This window comes from Schistocerca americana, chromosome X (assembly GCF_021461395.2).
Source record: "Schistocerca americana isolate TAMUIC-IGC-003095 chromosome X, iqSchAmer2.1, whole genome shotgun sequence".
NCBI classification, from domain to species: Eukaryota; Metazoa; Arthropoda; class Insecta; order Orthoptera; family Acrididae; genus Schistocerca; species Schistocerca americana.
Window position 1 is genome coordinate 238,570,256 of NC_060130.1, and position 18,664 is coordinate 238,588,919.

Here is an 18,664-nt window from a genome sequence, read left to right on the forward strand (position 1 = left end):
ATTTCACATAGGACCAGAATTTTCTCGGGTTCTCTGCCAGATCCTTCGCTAAGGTGTGATGGTGGTGGCAGTTGTGTGCTTTGCGTATAGTTCTTTTCACAGTGACACGAATGTCTACAGACCTTTGCGTGTCATTATTTGTGTCTTTTTTTTTTAAAGGAGAGTACAACAGCCTCTGCTTCCTCGGCATCTTGGAATTTCAGAACTAACGTCCAGTCCGGGTTGGATAGCTCAGATTACTCATCCAAAGATCCGTGGGTTTCCTGTGTCACTTATCGTTTCTTTTACGTCTGGTCCAGAGTAGATCGTGGCTACCCGACGAGAGGGACTCTCGATGTCCAAGGTTGTGTAGGTATTAATCTTTTCACATGTCACCATCTCGAAAGTGTACCACGAATATCGCGATTCGCAGATGGCCTCCGGTGACAGATTCAACTGCCGTCTGCATCTTCATTTTGATGACAGGGGTACATTCTTTTGTGTTAGCAGAAGAGCCAACACCGTGTTACAAGTGACGGCCGAAAAGCACGCGTTTTAGCTCAAGCAGGCTGCCGTGACGAGGGAAGAACTATACTGACGTGAGGCCTGGAACATGACAAGGAATGAGAATTCAGAAAGCGGACGTAATTAGTTTGATACTTAACTTTAATCCATTAATGATGAACGTCGCTCTTGACGGTACATGATTCACAAAATTATCTGTTCAGAATACATTCTTGAAGATATTAATTATAGTAGCTGAATAGGGGGCCTTGCTAGGTCGTAGCAAATGACGTAGCTGAAGGCTATGCTAAACTGTCGTCTCTGCAAATGAGAGCGTATGTAGACAGTGAACCATCGCTAGCAAAGTCGGCTGTACAACTGGGGCGAGTGCTAGGGAGTCTCTCTAGACTAGACCTGCCGTGTGGCGGCGCTTGGTCTGCAATCACTGATAGTGGCGACACGCGGGTCCGACGTATACTAACGGTCCGCGGCCGATTTAAAGGCTACCACCTAGCAAGTGTGGTGTCTGGAGGTGACACCACACATACGACTATGGCTAGTTTTAACAGGATATAGGCGAAATTGTTCAAATGGCTCTGAGCACTACATCTGAGGTCATCAGTCCCCTAGAACATAGAATTACTGAAACCTAACTAACCTAAGGATATCACACACATCCATGCCCGAGGCACGATTCGAACCTGCGACGGTAGCGGTCGCGCCGTTCCAGACCGAAGCACCTAGAATCGCTCAGTCTCAGCGGCTGGCCATATAGGAGGGTCACAATGGTTCAAATCATTCGCATTACATTAATTAGTCTGTTCTCTATGACCCGTCGGACAAATGGGCGATCTCTAATGCCACTTCCGCAGGTATGACAGTCCCACTGTCAGTGGCTCCTCTTCAATAGGTAGTTAGCGGACTAAACGAAATTCACCATCTTCAAAGTCGTGAATAGAATATGGACAGTTTACGAAATGTGGCTCGAAGCAACCACCACTGAGGGAGACAGAGGCAGGTGTAAGCAAAATGTAATGCATTCTTCCGTTGAGAGCTTTCATGAATGAGGACGAGGAAGCAACTTGCGTCCACTTCCCCCCCTGCGTGGCAGCAGAGGCGCGCGGCGCGCCGGCCGCTAGCTGCGCGGCTGAGTCACGCAGTTAGAAATCGGCAAGCCTAGCGGCAGCATGGGTGTCGCACTGTTTGGCGTCGGCGCCTGCTACTTTGAGTGCGTGCGTGCGCTGTGCAAGTGTTTGCGGAACTAAACTACACCTTTCGGATTATTGTGCTCTCCTCTTCACATTCCATTTTTGAGACAGGTAAGTACAACCATCATAGTGTCCCTTCAGATTATAACTTCTTTTCTTCATTTCATTAAAAATGTCAGAAAGTTGTAAATTGCTTTTAAATCTAGTCGTCGCTTTAGTCAGCAATATTACCCGTCATGTTTCCCGTGGCGGGTGAAGAAAGAAACACGCGTAGAGCGAAACAATTGTACAGACGGATTTGTGTCAACGTATTTGGGATTGTATGACGCTTTATTTTGTGACTAAACACAAGCTCTCGCAAAACACACACACACAAACAAATATTTAAATTTTATTCTTTATGTCAAATAAATAGAAAAGCATGTCATAGACGTACCTGTTCTTATACAATGCTAATAGGCCGCATTTATACTACGCTGATTAAAGAATGTAAGTACGTGTAGTAATGTATTGGAGATAAATGTGATGTTTTTTCGTTCTGTTTCGGGTGGTGGATGTAGTACAGACTTAATGAGACACGGTTCCACTTAACACTTATGTTCGATAATCGTCACGAATTTTTTGTTGTAGTGGTCAGTCCACGGAAGTCACAATTTTCGAGATGAAATTGTTTGCCACTTGCCCGACTTCTCATTTTGATGAGCCCGACAGTAGATGTCAGGCGAACTATTGTGTACAAAAACAGGAACATGGAACACAAACGTTCGCTGGGCAGCACGGAAGTGGGCATGTGTTACCTGCCAGACACGCACAACTTATTCCATTCACGTTTATGGCTGTTTTATTCACGCTTCCTTTCTGACGTTTGTTTTAATTCCATACGTTAGAAAGATGAGGTGACATACACAGCTGACATTTTAAGAGAACCCGGATCTTTAACACAGAAGTAGAAATTTCGTGCATAGTGTTAAGTAAAATTGGTACTGCGGGTTAAATCGATCTGAAGAGCTGCTAAGCTCACACTTATTGTCATTCATATTAAAACATACACAAACACAAGCACAGAAAGAGAGAGAGAGAGAGAGAGAGAGAGAGAGAGAGAGAGTAGAAACACGTGCCTAGACTGCACCTGTCTGTATCGAGATTCCTGGAGCTTTGCTCACCGCTCGAAAGACTTCGGCCATGTTCGGTTGTCTCCGTAGCAGCACAGAAAGTTCCGCAGACGTTAAATTTAGACGGTGAGTCAGACACAGTTGGCCACATTTTCCCCTCCACGTTACTGTCACATGCTGATTTCTTTCTAAAATGTTTCCAGAGGCATTTTCGTGACGTAATTGATGGCAACAGCCAGAGATGAATGCTTATTCCCGAGATGCAAACTATTACCTGCAAAGAAATAGAGCGTTGGGAGGTGCTTAAGTACATTGAATAGTAGCACAAAGATCTTTTATATAGTCTGTTGCGGAATAATTGTTTATTAGGAATGCTGCTAAGTGAGAGCTACTCCGTAGTGACACAAGGGTGCTCCTTTTATTCACCGCGTCAATAATTTTCGTTATTGTCGATATCGTTGAAACAAGAGTACTCTCACGTCGAATACAGGTGATTGATTATCGAAAGAAATTTTGTTATCTGAGTTAAAAGGTCGAGGACACCATTTAGGTACCGTTTGGTGAGACTCCATAATCTCTCGCAGAATGAAACTCTCAATTCTGTTTAGACAACTTTTCGTCATTTTTTACATTCCATAAACTCTTTTGAGTGACTTTTCTTATCAAGCTGTATCAACACATGTTTAGGTTTACGTACGTTATTCTTCGAGCTTGCAATGGAATGCATACTTCGTATGTTCAGGTCTCATGTTAGTTGTGGAAAACCACTAAATTCTCACTGTGCGACAACACTGTGAAAGCTTAGGAATTAATTATTACATGTGTACCAATAGAATACACAATGTTCGCGAAGCATTCTTGAGGTATGCGCGTTGCTGTGCTTGTTTTTAAATGTGCAAGTGTCTCCTCGCTGACATTTACAAGACCTAGAGTCACGCGTGATGATTGACGTTAAGACACGAACAATTTTTTCCAAATGAAACCGATTCTGAAAATCGCTGCCCGACGAACGTTGTAATACTCCCTTCCATTATGACAGTTGAATGTCACCATTGTAAAAGATCTTCACCTGAAAACTTTTTTATCATCACTGCTGGTCCCATTGTACATAAAAATGACGTTGATGAAGTCAATAGTCTGTATCAGTGGTCGCATACGACGCTGTCGTGATACCTTATGTGAAATTCTAGAAAGTCTACAGAAAGCAGAAAGTTAGTATACTATACGCCTACTGAGAGCTCACAAACATAAACAGAGTACAACGTGAAACCGTAATCGCATTTGAATTTGAATTGTAAGAGTATAACAATGATGGTAAAGCTGGCATTACTCTTTATAACTTGGGTGGATGTAATATAAGACCGGACGAATTAGTGAATCTTATAAAATGGAAGCCATTTTATGGTCATATGAAATGTTTGTGTGGGGTTTTGGTTTAACTAAGTAATTTCAAATATGCTTCTTGGAGTGCTTTCCATTTGTTTGTGTTTCTTATTTAGCAACACACTGAAGAAATTGAAAAATTTCAGTGAGCAGCTAGCTGCTCCAATAGTGCAGAATTTCTGTAGTCAGTACGAGGGCGATTGGAGATCAACAAAATCCAATAGTGGACTGTAGGAAAGGCGTTGTCTACCACATGAAACATTACATTTGAAATTCGAGGAACTTTCGTGGGGATAATTTCCTAAAAAATACCACGACCATGGTAAAATAAAGGTTAGCATTCTTCATATTAATAAGTCATTGCCAAAGGCGACAGAGAAAGCCCTATTAACACATTGAGACACACCTTTGGACTGGAAGTCTTGTCTGTCGCGTACTTAGCTGCTGTTCTTTCCGCTGACTCACTCTTTACTCACAAAAGAGATATTTATCTACGTTGTGACGAGTTGCCATTTTTAAGTTATAATCCTAGCAATTGTTTTGCAGCTACATGTTTTTGATGCATGTCTTTCTGCGTCAGTGTCCGTGAACTTTTTGTTTGACATGTGGCGGAAGAGGTACAATACTGAATTTCGGTTAGAGCTCGTACAGAAATACCCCATGCAGCGTTTAAATGATGCACTCACACAGCAAAACCTTGAAAAACACATACATTGGAAATCCACCTTTGTTGGTAATAAATTGTTGACCTCACACAGGGGTAACACCTTCAAAATGGCAAATGTGATTGTGAAGCAGTTGTAGTGATAATCATTAATGTGGAAAAACAAGAGAAAAAGCCTATAAGTTTAGTGAAGGAGATAAAAAATCGTATAATTTCTCAAACAACAGCAAGAATATTTTAATTCAGACAGTAAAATTGCAGAGAAATTAAGGATGGAATCTAGAAACTGAGGCTGAAATTGAGAGGAATAATGTTGTTGTTGCAGTTTGATGCAGGTGTCTATCCTGTGCAAGCCTTATCGTTTCATCATATCTATAGTTAGTGCAACTTACATCTACTGAATTTTATCCATAGTGGATGCTGTTGAACTCCGTGACTGTTCCTTTTAGAATGTAGAAAAATTTCCGCTATCAGTCACAATAAAAGATTATTTATCCGGCACACGACCGGTTTCGGGCTTGTGCCCATCCTCAGGTGTTTGTACTTTCATGTACATGTTTATATTGCTGGAGATCACTGTTTGAATACAAAGAAAATTATTTTCTGGTGACGAAACAGATACAAGTGGAACAATTGTACGTCGCAAAGCAGCATTTGTCGAAAATATACATAAGGATGAAGCATCGGTATTATAATTATGCTCTGGTGACAGTTTCTCCACTCATTTGCACTGAGTGTGACGAATAAATAATCTTTTATTGTGACTGGTAGCGGAAATTTTTGTACAGCTTACATCTATTTGAACCCACTTACTGTATTCGACTCCTTGTCTCTCCCTGCAGTATTCACTCCTTTCCCCTCCCCCACAAACACACTTCCCTCCATTGCCAAATGGACTTTTGAAGGGTGTGTTTCCAAACTGATTTATATCCATAAAATAAGGAGCTCCAGAGGACAGCTTGTTTTAATATCAGATGCTTAATGTTTCATGAGCATATGTGAAATTAAACACCTGACTTCATGATCTACCTGTGTTACTAAAATCCTTGATGTTTGGAAGTGAAGGGACTGGGTTCACGTCTTGTAGAGTGAAGGCACTTTGACATTACTGCTGTACTGAAATGTGGTACTACGCTGATGAAACATGCATACATCATTATAGAAGTTTCGAAATTTTTGTTCCTGTGGTGTTTACTGCTAAGAACGCGACAGATTGCAAGTAGGGTGTGTGAGGGGCCCTAACAATTCGTGTCTACAGAGCAGAAAGATGTTACAAATCATAAAACAATCTCATTGGGTACTTATAAATACAGTGTTCTTAATTTAGGTGTCACTAGTACAGCTTTGTTTGCATTCGGTTTTCTCTCTTGGACAAGACCTAGGGCATTAGAGGTGATTGGATCCAGAACGTAGTGAAGTTACGATGTTCCTTCTCCCGTTTTTGTGACGCCCATGAGAACGGCCTCTGTCCACGTCCCTATGACGTGAGACGCACTCTCATTTCATTACGCAAAGTAAGCTTAACTGCATCGTGATCGCTAAAGAAAACGTTAATCAGATTGTTACTGACGGTTTTAGAAATAAAGATTCGCTTTAATTCGGTAAACGAATGCCATTGTTTTTAGTCCTCGCTATAGATAAGTCAATTCTCTAAATTAAAATCCTTTTTCGACTACTGGCTATAAAAAGTTACACATGGTTGCTCTCAAAAGTGAATGGATCTTCTCACCCTCAAAAATCAGATCTGTCGAAGATGTACCACCTCTTACACATACCGTGTATAAGCATTCCTGTTCGCTCTCACCTCTTTTGCTACTAGTACTTTCCTCCCTGTCGTCGCTCCCTAGCATTACAGCTCGTTACTGTTGTTTTCATCTCGACGTTACTGAAAGTTTATGCGCGAAGATAACCTCTTGTGAGTGGTGGAGTTCTCTTGAACCTAGTAAAAAGATTGGCTGAATCCAGCCCATCAGATAGCGGTTGTGTTGTTGTGGTCTTCAGTCCTGAGACTGGTTTGATGCAGCTCTCCATGCTACTCTATCCTGTGCAAGCTTTTTCATCTCCCAGTACCTACTGCAACCTACATCCTTCTGAATCTGCTTAGTGTATTCATCTCTTGGTCTCCCTCTACGATTTTTACCCTCCACGCTGCCCTCCAATACTAAATTGGTGATCCCTTGATGCCTCAGAACATGTCCTACCAACCGATCCCTTCTTCTGGTCAAGTTGTGCCACAAACTTCTCTTCTCCCCAATCCTATTCAATACCTCCTCATTAGTTATGTGATCTACCCACCTAATCTTCAGCATTCTTCTGTAGCACCACATTTCGAAAGCTTCTATTCTCTTCTTGTCTAAACTATTTATCGTCCATGTTTCACTTCCATACATGGCTACACTCCATACGAATACTTTCAGAAATGACTTCCTGACACTTAAATCAATACTCGATGTTAACAAATTTCTCTTCTTCAGAAACGCTTTCCTTGCCATTACCAGCCTACATTTTATATCCTCTCTACTTCGACCATCATCAGTTATTTTGCTCCCCAAATAGCAAAACTCCTTTACTACTTTAAGTGCCTCATTTCCTAATCTAATTCCCTCAGCATCACCCGACTTTATTAGACTACATTCCATTATCCTCGTTTTGCTTTTGTTGATGTTCATCTTATATCCTCCTTTCAAGACACTGTCCATTCCATTCAACTGCTCTTGCAAGTCCTTTGCTGTCTCTGACAGAATTACAATGTCATCGGCGAACCTCAAAGTTTTTATTTCTTCTCCATGAATTTTAATACCTACTCCGAATTTTTCTTTTGTTTCCTTTACTGCTTGCTCAATATACAGATTGAACAACATCGGGGAGAGGCTACAACCCTGTCTTACTCCCTTCCCAACCACTGCTTCCCTTTCATGTCCCTCGACTCTTATAACTGCCATCTGGTTTCTGTACAAATTGTAAATAGCCTTTCGCTCCCTGTATTTTACCCCTGCCACCTTTAGAATTTGAAAGAGAGTATTCCAGTCAACATTGTCAAAAGCTTTCTCTAAGTCTACAAATGCTAAAAACGTAGGTTTGCCTTTCCTTAATCTTTCTTCTAAGATAAGGCGTAAGGTCAGTATTGCCTCACGTGTTCCAACATTTCTACGGAATCCAAACTGATCTTCCCCGAGGTTGGCTTCTACTAGTTTTTCCATTCGTCTGTAAAGAATTCGTGTTAGTATTTTGCAGCTGTGACTTATTAAGCTGATAGTGCGGTAATTTTCACATCTGTCAACACCTGCTTTCTTTGGGATTGGAATTATTATATTCTTCTTGAAGTCTGAGGGTATTTCACCTGTCTCATACATCTTGCTCACCAGATGGTAGAGTTTTGTCAGGGCTGGCTCTCCCACGGCCGTCAGTAGTTCCAATGGAATATTGTCTACTCCGGGGGCCTTGTTTCGACTCAGGTCTTTCAGTGCTCTGTCAAACTCTTCACGCAGTATCGTATCTCCCATTTCATCTTCATCTACATCCTCTTCCATTTCCATAATATTGTCCTCAAGTACATCGCCCTTGTATAGACCCTCTATATACTCCTTCCACCTTTCTGCTTTCCCTTCTTTGCTTAGAACTGGGTTTCCATCTGAGCTCTTGATATTCATACAAGTTGTTCTTTTATCTCCCAAGGTCTCTTTAATTTTCCTGTAGGCGGTATCTATCTTACCCCTAGTGAGATAGTCCTCTACATCCTTACATTTGTCCTCTAGCCATCCCTGCTTAGCCATTTTGCACTTCCTGTCGATCTCATTTTTGAGACGTTTGTATTCCTTTTTGCCTGTTTCACTTACTGCATTTTTATATTTTCTCCTTTCATCAATTAAATTCAATATTTCTTCTGTTACCCAAGGATTTCTACTAGCCCTCGTCTTTTTACCTACTTGATCCTCTGCTGCCTTCACTACTTCATCCCTCAAAGCTACCCATTCTTCTTCTACTGTATTTATTTCCCCCATTCCTGTCAATTGCAGATAGCGGTACGCCGACAAAATGGAGTGTGCCTATCCATACGCAGATTGGATGCACCTCGTGTAATGGGAAGTGGGAATTCCTACTGAGGTCCCACTGACAAGGAGTTGTTCTAGACTTAAGACACGTGAAAGTATTCCCCAAACTTAAATCAGGATAGCATAATTCATTGCAACGAAAACTCATTTCCTACCGACTCAGAAATTGTTTGTTACAAATTATTTCTCTATGCCTGAAGGTATATGTTTTCTTTGTTGAAACTGTCTTAAATATATGAAGCTTTTTCTGGCGTTATTGTTTGTTACAAATTATTTCTCAATGCCTGAATGTATATTTTTTCTTGCTAAATCGCTCGTGTGTGGTTCAGCCATTATTTCGAACGCCATGGAAAATGAACTGCTGTGCTTAGGAGCGGTGACACGATCTCTCTACGTTGAGTAATATGGTGCAAAAAATAACAATAAAGGGAGTGGCATTTATAGGACTTGTTTTGGAACGCTTTTCTAGACAACTTTATACTATCTTACGGATACATTACATTTTATTGAGATCAAGTGTGTTGAGTACACGTTTCTAGTCTGTATTTCGCTAACACATTTTCCAGTCTGCAAGCACCCTACTCTATTTCGAACTAAACTGAGTACATAACTGATATGACCTCAGTGAAAATATTTCCCTTTTTACACTAAATTTTGATCCAAGAAAGAATATTAACGTGATCTAACTTCGATTCCATTTATAAGTTGAGAAATGGGACGAGTTTCATAGCGCTACGAAAATTTAATTATGTATTTATTTGAATGCAGCATTATATTCAAACCTGATTTCTTGGGAAAATGTATGGTCTTTGCGCTCGCCCTTATAGAGAGGACACGTGATATGAGGGTATAAGAACTCAGTTAGTAGACGCTAGAACTTAAAAATAAATCTGAAATACAGCATCAGCGGCCTGAGCGGGATGGCGCAGTGGTTAGCACACTGGACTCGCATTCGGGAGGACGACGGTTGAAACCCGCGTCCGGCCATCCTAATTTAGGTCTTCCGTGATTTCCCTAAATCGCTTCTTGCAGATACCGGGATGGTTCCTTTGAAAGGGCACGGCCGACTTCCTTCCCCAACCATCCCTAACCCGATGGGACCGATGACCTCGCTGTTTGGTCCTTTCCCCCAAATCAACCAACCACCCGGGATCAGCGTTAACTCTCGATGTTCGCAGAAGCACTAACTTACCTTATACCGACCGTCAAATGCATTCAAAGAATTTCAAAGCAAAATAGTCTGTGTCACCGTTTCAAACGGATTCAAAATAAAATGTCTTTCTTCAACTGAAATTTTATTCTGCGTTTTTTTTTTTTTTTCAATTCAGAGTGTGTAGTATGTTAGTAAATGGTAGTTTTTACCTCTTGATGGATTGCCAAAATAGCTAGATTTGTTAACTTCGAGGTGGACACTATAGATGGTGAATAATATTTTATCATTCTCAACTTACAGAAGCTTCTTTCACTACAATAATTAGTTATGACAGCTGCGAGGAACATTCTCAGCGTAGTGAAACCATGCTAGGTAGCCTCCTTCAAGCTGGACTCGTAAATAAACTGTAAATTAACCCCAGTAGACTAGAGTCAACAAGTTATTTCTTAGTCTGTTGTAACTACGAAAGCACGTAGACGTACTCACACTTCTGTGTCAATATCTTGAGGAGCTTTGTCAAGGTTGCATTCCTCAACTTCGATACTTACTATTATCGCAGGCCTTACAAAGGCATATTTTAGGCCAAATTCTAGAGCTGCAGGAACGTTTCTCGAATTTTAGCAAATGAACTGCTGTGCTTAGGAGCGCTGACACGATCTCTCTACGTTGAGTAATATGGTGCAAAAAATAACAATAAAGGGAGTGATATTTATAGAACTTATTTTGGAACGCTTTTCTAGACAACTTTATACTATCTTACGGATACATTACATTTTATTGAGATCAAGTGTGTTGAGTACACGTTTCTAGTCTGTATTTCGCTAACACATTTTCCAATCTGCAAGCACCCTACTCTATTTCGAACTAAACTGAGTACATAACTGATATGACCTCAGTGAAAATATTTCCCTTTTTACACTAAATTTTGATCCAAGAAAGAATATTAACGTGATCTAACTTCGATTCCATTTATAAGTTGAGAAATGGGACGTGTGTAATAAAGAAAATATTTTTCATTTTAAATAATCTTCGTACGATAAACTGGCGTCTCTAATTTTGTCACCAGAAATGTGCCTCCTAATTCAACTTGGGAATTCAACAGAAATGCCAACAAAGTTTCACAAATTTTAAACGTAACTTAAAACCTCGTCTACGAATTCCTCTGCTTATCATAGAATATCGTCTGTAAGGCGCTTATTTACTGAATCACACTGATTTACGTTGAATCACTCAATTTGCAAATGGTTTTGGATGTTAGCCATTTCACGCAGTACTGGTTCTCAGGGACTCGAGATACATATAAAACGAAAATGATTGCATCACGACTAACAAAGTTCCTGCATCCGTTCAGGTGTTCAAGTTTTCATTTATTTCTCTTGGCCTCACTAGTGTTGTAAAATTTTTTTTGTAATGATTTCGTGTCATGTTTACTGCCTCGCTTCTGACGCTCCAATGTGTGCCCTGCACCCTCTCCAAACCCTTGCCCATAATAGCAATCAAATAAACTCCCATCGCTGGGTGAACATTGAAAAGGAAGCATAACAGCCTTACAATTTGCCCAAGAAAGTCACTGAATCTACCTCTACCGAAGCCGCATGCAAGCAAACTACACTGAAGCGCCAAAGAAGCTAGTATAGGGATGCGTATTCAAATGTGTAAGCAGGCAGAATACGGCGCTGCTGTCGGCAACGCCTATATAGGAAAAAAAATGTCTGGCGCAGTTGTTAGATCAAAATGGTTCAAATGGCTCTGAGCACTATGGGACTTAACTTCTGAGGTCATCAGTCCCCTAGAACTTAGAACTAGTTAAACCTAAGGACATCACACACATCAATGCCCTAGGCAGGATTCGAACCTGCGACCGTAGCGGTCGCGCGGTTCCAGACTGTAGCGCCTAGAACCGCTCGGCCAGTTGCTAGATCGGCTACTGCTGCTACAATGGCAGGTTATCTAGAGTTAAGTGAGTTTGAACGCGGTGTTACAGTCGGCGCACGAGCGATGGGAGACAGCGTCTCCGAGGTAGCGATGAAGTGGGGATTTTCCCGTACGACCATTTCACGAGTGTACCGTGAATATCAGGAATTCGGTTACACGTCAAATTTCGGACATCGCTGCGGCCGGAAAAAGATCCTGCAAGAACGGGAACCAGCGACGACTGAAGAGAATTGTTCAGCGTGACAGAAGTGCAAGCCTTCCGCAAATTGCTGCAGATTTCAATGCTGGGCCATCAGCAAGCGTCAGCGTGCGAACCATTCATAGAAATATTATCGATATGGGCTTTCGGACCCGAAGGCCCACTCGTGTATCCTTGATGACGACACAGCACAACGCTTTACGCCTCGCTTCGGCTCGTCAGCACCGACATTGGAGTGGTGATGACTGGTAACATGTTGCCTAGTCGGATGAGTCTCTTTTCAAATTATATCGAGCGGATGGCCGATGGTCATGGAGACAACCTCATGAATCCATGGACCCTGCTTGTCAGCAGGGGACTGTTCAAACTGGTGCAGGCTCTGTAATGATGTAGGGCGGGGGGGGGGGCAGGAGCAGGTGGACAGAGGGGGGGCGGGAGCAGGTGGACAGAGGGGGAGTGGGAGCAGGTGGACAGTGGGGGGGGGGCGGGAGCAAGTGGTCAGAGGGTGGGCGGCAGCAGGTGGACAGGGGGGGGGGGCGGGAGCAGGTGGACAGAGGGGGGGGCGGGAGCAGGTGGACAGAGGGGGGCGGGAGCAGGTGGACAGAGGGGGCAGGAGCAGGTAGATGGAGGTGGAGGAGAAGGTGGCTACAGAGAAAGTAGAAGGAGCTGGACAGATAGGGGAGGAGGCGAAGATGGACAGAGACAGTGGGAAGAATGTGATGGACTATTGGAAGACTGGAATAAATAGTATCATAACTATCTGCAAATGTGTGTGTAGAGCTAGACCTGAAATGTGATGTTCCAAGTAAAAGAATCACTATACATGGTGAACCAGAACTCCTCTGACAAACTTTCACAGGTTGTTCAGGAATACCTTCTGAGTACTTTGGTATGAGGGACCCACGATCTCTGGCAGCTTGTTATAGAGTTAGTGATATGGGACCCCTGATACGTCTTGATACGACTCTGACTGGCGACACGTATGTAAGCGTCCTGTCTGATCATCTGCATCCATTCATGTTAGCTGTGCATTCCGACGAACTTGGGAAATTCCAGGAGGATAATGCGACACCCCACACGTCCGGAATTGCTACAGAGTGGCTCCAGGAACGCTCTTCTGAATTCAAACATTTCCGCCGGCCTCCAAAATCCCCAAACATGATCGTTATTGATCTAAGATGCCTTGCAATGTGCTATTCAGAAGAGATCTCCACCCCCTCATACTCCTACGGATTTATGGACAGCCTTGAAGGATTCATGGTGCCAGTTCCTCCCAGCACTACGTCAGACATTAGTCAAGTCGGTGCGACATTGTGCTGCGGCACTTCTGCGTGCTCTCGGGGCCCTACACGATATTAGGCAGGTGTACCAGTTTCTTTGGCTCTTCAGTGTACGTTCAGTGGGTGGTTTGGGCAATGCACAAATTCGACATTAGGATTGACATGTTTTATTCGTTGCTGCACACCTGTCTGTCTTCTGGCCACTGTAGCAGCATCATTGTAAGCTTGCCCTATACAATTCATAATGTGCGCTTCAGAATTTTTATGCCTGAACTAGAATTCCACCGACAAACTTTCAGAACTTGCCCAGGGATAGCATCTGAGTATTCTCATATAAGACACGGACAGTCTCCGGCCGCTCGTTACACAATGATAACTTAATTATGATTTATTCGGTTTGTTGCTCCAGTTGCCTTTTTTTTCTTTGCGGATACATCGTCACGAAAGTGGAAAAGCCAGCAGTGAATATACCACCAGAATGTAAAACACAACAACCCTCAAACCCTCAGACGATGGAAAAGTACTGCGATGCGGCTGAAGTCGGTTGCGGGAACAGGTCATCATAACGTCGTTGTGCCGCTCTTCCATTGCGCAGTCAACCATTGCATTCAGTGAATCCACATATGATGTGCATTGTGCATATCGGTCAACTCTTCATCAGTAAACCTATCCAAAGTACTGTTGTGTCAATTCGCACAAGTTGCGTCAATTAAAGATAGTTGCACCAAGCAACCAAACTCCCTGAAGAGGCCTTTACAGCTGTTATCGGTCCACCGCCGTACCTGGGTGGTCAGCACAGATGGCTGCAATATGAAGGGCCCAGGTTTGATTTCTGATGCAGCCGAGGACATTTCTTTGGTGGGAAGACTCCTAAAGGATTCACTAAACCTCGTGATGCCAATAAAGGAGCTACTTGAGCGAATAGCAGCGGCTTCATGGTCTGGAAAGCTTACAAACCGGCCGGGAGAGTGTGTGCTGACTGCATACCCCTGCATACCGCATTCGCACGGCAGCCTGGAGACGTCCATTGGGCCTTCACAGCCAGGTAATTACGACATGAAACCCAACGAAATGCATTAACTCTATAACAAGCTGCCAGAGATCGTGGGTCCCTCATACCAAAGTACTCAGAAGGTATTCCTGAACAACCTGTGAAAGTTTATCACAGGAGTTCTGGTTCACCATGTATAGTGATTCCTTTACTTGGAACATCACATTTCAGGTCTAGCTCTACACACACATTTGCAGATAGTTATGATACTATTTATTCAAGTCTTCCAATAGTCCATCACATTCTTCCCCCTGTCTCTGTCCATCTTCGCCTCCTCCCCTATCTGTCCATCTCCTTCTACTTTCTCTGTAGCCACCTTCTCCTCCACCTCCATCTACCTGCTCCTGCCCCCTCTGTCCACCTGCTCCCGCCCCCCTCTGTCCACCTGCTCCCGCCCCCCCTCTGTCCACCTGCTGCCGCCCCCCCCTCTGTTCACCTGCTCCCACTCCCCCTCTGTCCACCTGCTCCTGCCCCCCCCCCTCTGTCCACCTGCTCCTGCCCCCCCCTCTGTCCACCTGCTCCTGCCACCCCTCTGTCCACCTGGTCCTGCCCCCCCTCTGTCCACCTGCTCCTGCCCCCACCCCCCCTGTCTGCCTCCTCACCTCACCAGTCATGGTCCACCTCCTCCTCTCACAGTCTGTCTGCTCCTCCTTTCTTCTTGTTCTATCTCCGCCTACTCCTCCCTCCTTTATGTCTATCTCATCCTCCCCTCTCTCTCACCTGCTGACCCCATCTAAATGTGTCTCCTCCACCCCTTTTCTCTGTCCATCTCTTCCTTTCCCCTCACTGTCTCATTTCCAGCTCTCCACTACTCTCTCTGTGTTACCCCATCCCTCAGTAGGAGGTCGCTGTTTCTTATCGCCACAATGTTTTCTTCCAGATAATACGTGATATGTGTACAAAGTTTGGATGAAAACGATCCTTATATTTAGGAGGATCTTTGTACTTTTGGCTTTGCCTGCACACGTCCCATGTATTTCATTCCCATGTAACATATTACACACAAATTTTCACACATATATCACCTGTATCGCTAACGAGTTTCGCCCTGTAGTTTCATTTTCACACAGCTCAGTGTTTATGACGTTATATCTCCTGAAATATGTGTCGTGCAATTACATAGTTTTGAAGGTACATTCAGTGGCATATGTGGACACTGTTTGCTATAATATGTTGCGGTTGGTTGGTCGATTTACAGAAGGGGACCAAACAGCGAGGTCATCGGTCCCATCGGATAAGAGAAGGATAGGGAAGGAAATCGGCTGTGCCCTTTCAGATGGACCATCTCAGGATTTACCTGAAGCGATTTAGGGAAATCACGGAGAAACTACCACTGCGAAACCTCACTCGGTAATACGTTGCGAACAGAGTTAACAGCAAAGGAGTAATAATAGATCAAAACGTCCTGCTTCATGCGGCAGTTTTGCTGCATGAACAGCGAAAATGTAGTAAGCGACAAACTCTTTCATCAGTTTGTGGTGATTGTCGACGAGAATAAGTTTCGTAAAGGTTTGAAATTATGTGTAAAGTTAGTTGCAAGTCACTAAGTTCTCTCATTGACAAGTACTGGCTTAATAATGTCTGAGTTTTCGCGCATCGTTGGCTACACTTCTGTTTCACCCCTACCCCCACCGTTTTGATAGGTAGGTGGTTCTTAGCACCAGACTGATTCTTTCCACACAGTGATGTTGTTGTGACCAGACGAAACTACTTTCTTCTGGCCACAAATTTGGGTTCTTTGATTACTCTGGGAAATATTACACACGTCAAAAAAAGTTTTACATCACCCCTGTTCCCAGAACTCCTGAAGATAGATGTTGACTGTGGGTATTGTATCACAGACACAGTCCCTTTGGCTGTTCAGAGATGTCACTAAACCCGCACAAAGGTGTAAACAACCATGCATGAGCAGCGCCTATTAGACGGAGGGGGTCCCAGTCATTCCACCAGGAAGGAGGTACACGGCTCGTGTTGTCTGTAGTTCAACTATGCCTAGACGATCAATACCGCGGTTCGATCGAATCCGAATTGTTACTTTGTACCAGGAAGCGCTCTCAACAAGGGATGTGTACAGGCGTCTCGGAGTGAACCAAAGCGATGTTCTTCAGACATGGAGGAGATGCAGAGAGACAGGAACTGTTGATGACATGCCCTGCTTAGGGCACCCAAGGGCTACTACTGCAGTGGATGACCGCTACCTACGGATTATGGCTCGGAGGAAACCTGACAGCAACGCCTGATGCGCAACTTCACTCCCGGCGTCCATGGCGACGTCCATCTTTGCAACCACGACGCCTTGCAGCGCGGTGCAGATTGGCCCAACAACATGCCGAATGGACCGCTAAGTATTGGCATCACGTTCTCTTCACCGATGAGTGTCACATATGCCTTGAACCAGACATTCGTCGGAGACGTGTTTTGAGGCAACCTCGTCAGGCTGGACGCCTTAGACACGCTGTCCAGCGAGTCCAGCAAGGTGGAGGTTCCCTGATGTTTTGGGGTGGCAAGACGCCCCCTACGTTCGTGGTCAAAAATCAAAGCCCTGAAGAGAAGAAGTCGTGAGAATATATAAAACGGGACAGCAGGGCTAATAGGGTGGTGGCTCACTATTATATATATGTGTGTATAAAGTACAGTGAGTGAAAACGAAAGATATACATAAGGAAAAATCTGAATTAGGGTCTCCAGCAAGTTGAATAACCAAACACCCCCCCCCCCTCCCCCTTCACTTGCAGTCACCCTAATATGATATATAACATAATATACAATGTTGGAAAACGTAATTCGCGTAAAAATAAGTAGAATCACAAAGGATATGAAATTACAATCCACTTTTTTAACAGTCAAAGATATTGAAAATGTCACAGTGCCTTAGTTCCATATGGTTGTTCAGTGTGTGAAATGGCAAGGTGTTCTTACAAAAATGGTTCAAATGGGTCTGAGTACTATGGGACTTAACAGCTGTGGTCATCAGTCCCCTAGAACTTAGAACTACTTAAATCTATCTAACCTAAGGACATCACACACATCCATGCCCGAGGCAGGATTCGAACCTGCGACCGTAGCAGTCGCGCGGTTCCAGACTGAAGTGCCTAGAACCGCTCGGCCACCGCGGCCGGCGGTGTTCTTACAGTTCTTGCTCTCCACCTCCTCAAGGATGGTCAGAATTAATCCTCTTTCTTGACAATGTAAAATAAGATAAATTGGAGTTCAGGTAATCAACCGTATATCCCGAACCATAAAAATGTGCTCTTAAGAACGACTGCAATCTGCGTACATTAAGATGCACGCAGAAACGCACATTGTTATGACTTCCTTTGCACGTTGTGTGGTTCTTTAGTGGATACAGGAGCGAGGAACAGACGCCATTCATGAACAGAGAATTCAGATGTTAATTTATTCTACATACAACATAAATAGTAAAAATAATGCGTAATTTCTTTGCTATAATTTTAGTGTCAGTTGGTAACAGTAGATTTGAATGTAGACATATATACAGATACAAAAGATTTATAAATCTGTCGCTCTTCAATACACCGACTGTTCAGATGAAGTCGAGCCGTGGCCACAATGAAAGTCCAGCCGGCCGGGGTGGCCGAGCTGTTCTAGACGCTACAGTCTGGACCCGCGAGACCGCTATGGTCGCAGGTTCGAATCCTGTCTCGGGCATGGATGTGTGTGATGTCCTTAGGTTAGTTAGGTTTAAGTAGATCTAAGTCTAGGGGACTGATGACCTCAGAAGTTAAGTCCCATAGTGCTCAGAGCCATCTGAACCATTGTTGAAAGTCCGTAAATGTTACTCAACTGTCAAAACACAAAAATGGCCTCAGTGCATGAATGTTCGTACTTAAGTACATCCTCCTCTGGAGCTCCGAAATGGGGATGCTTACATCTCGTTAGCAGCGGCGTAATCATTGGTGGCTGCGCCCTCGTGCCACGGTGGCGGCTCTAGGAAATGCGGCGGCGTAAATGGCGGCGCGCGTATTTGAAGGTGCGGCCGACCGTATAGCGGTCGATACCGCACACACTAAAAGGTCTGCCAGAGTGGCCAATGTATCTCATCGGGCAGTCCCGACACTGAACGCTGTAAACACAAGATGTATCGAACTGAGGAACAAAAGACCATTCCCTATACCTGTATTTT

General features: G+C 43.7%; 1 protein-coding gene across 1 annotated transcript in view; it reads left to right on the forward strand.

The window, feature by feature from the left end:
• The first annotated feature begins 1,655 nt into the window (after positions 1–1,655).
• Positions 1,656–18,664, forward strand: part of LOC124555093 (dual specificity protein phosphatase 10) — a 216,633-nt gene continuing 199,624 nt past the window's right edge. Inside the window, exon 1 of the mRNA XM_047128888.1 lies at positions 1,656–1,802. The gene's annotated coding sequence lies outside the window, so the exon portion shown is untranslated. The remainder of the gene's footprint in view (positions 1,803–18,664) is intronic.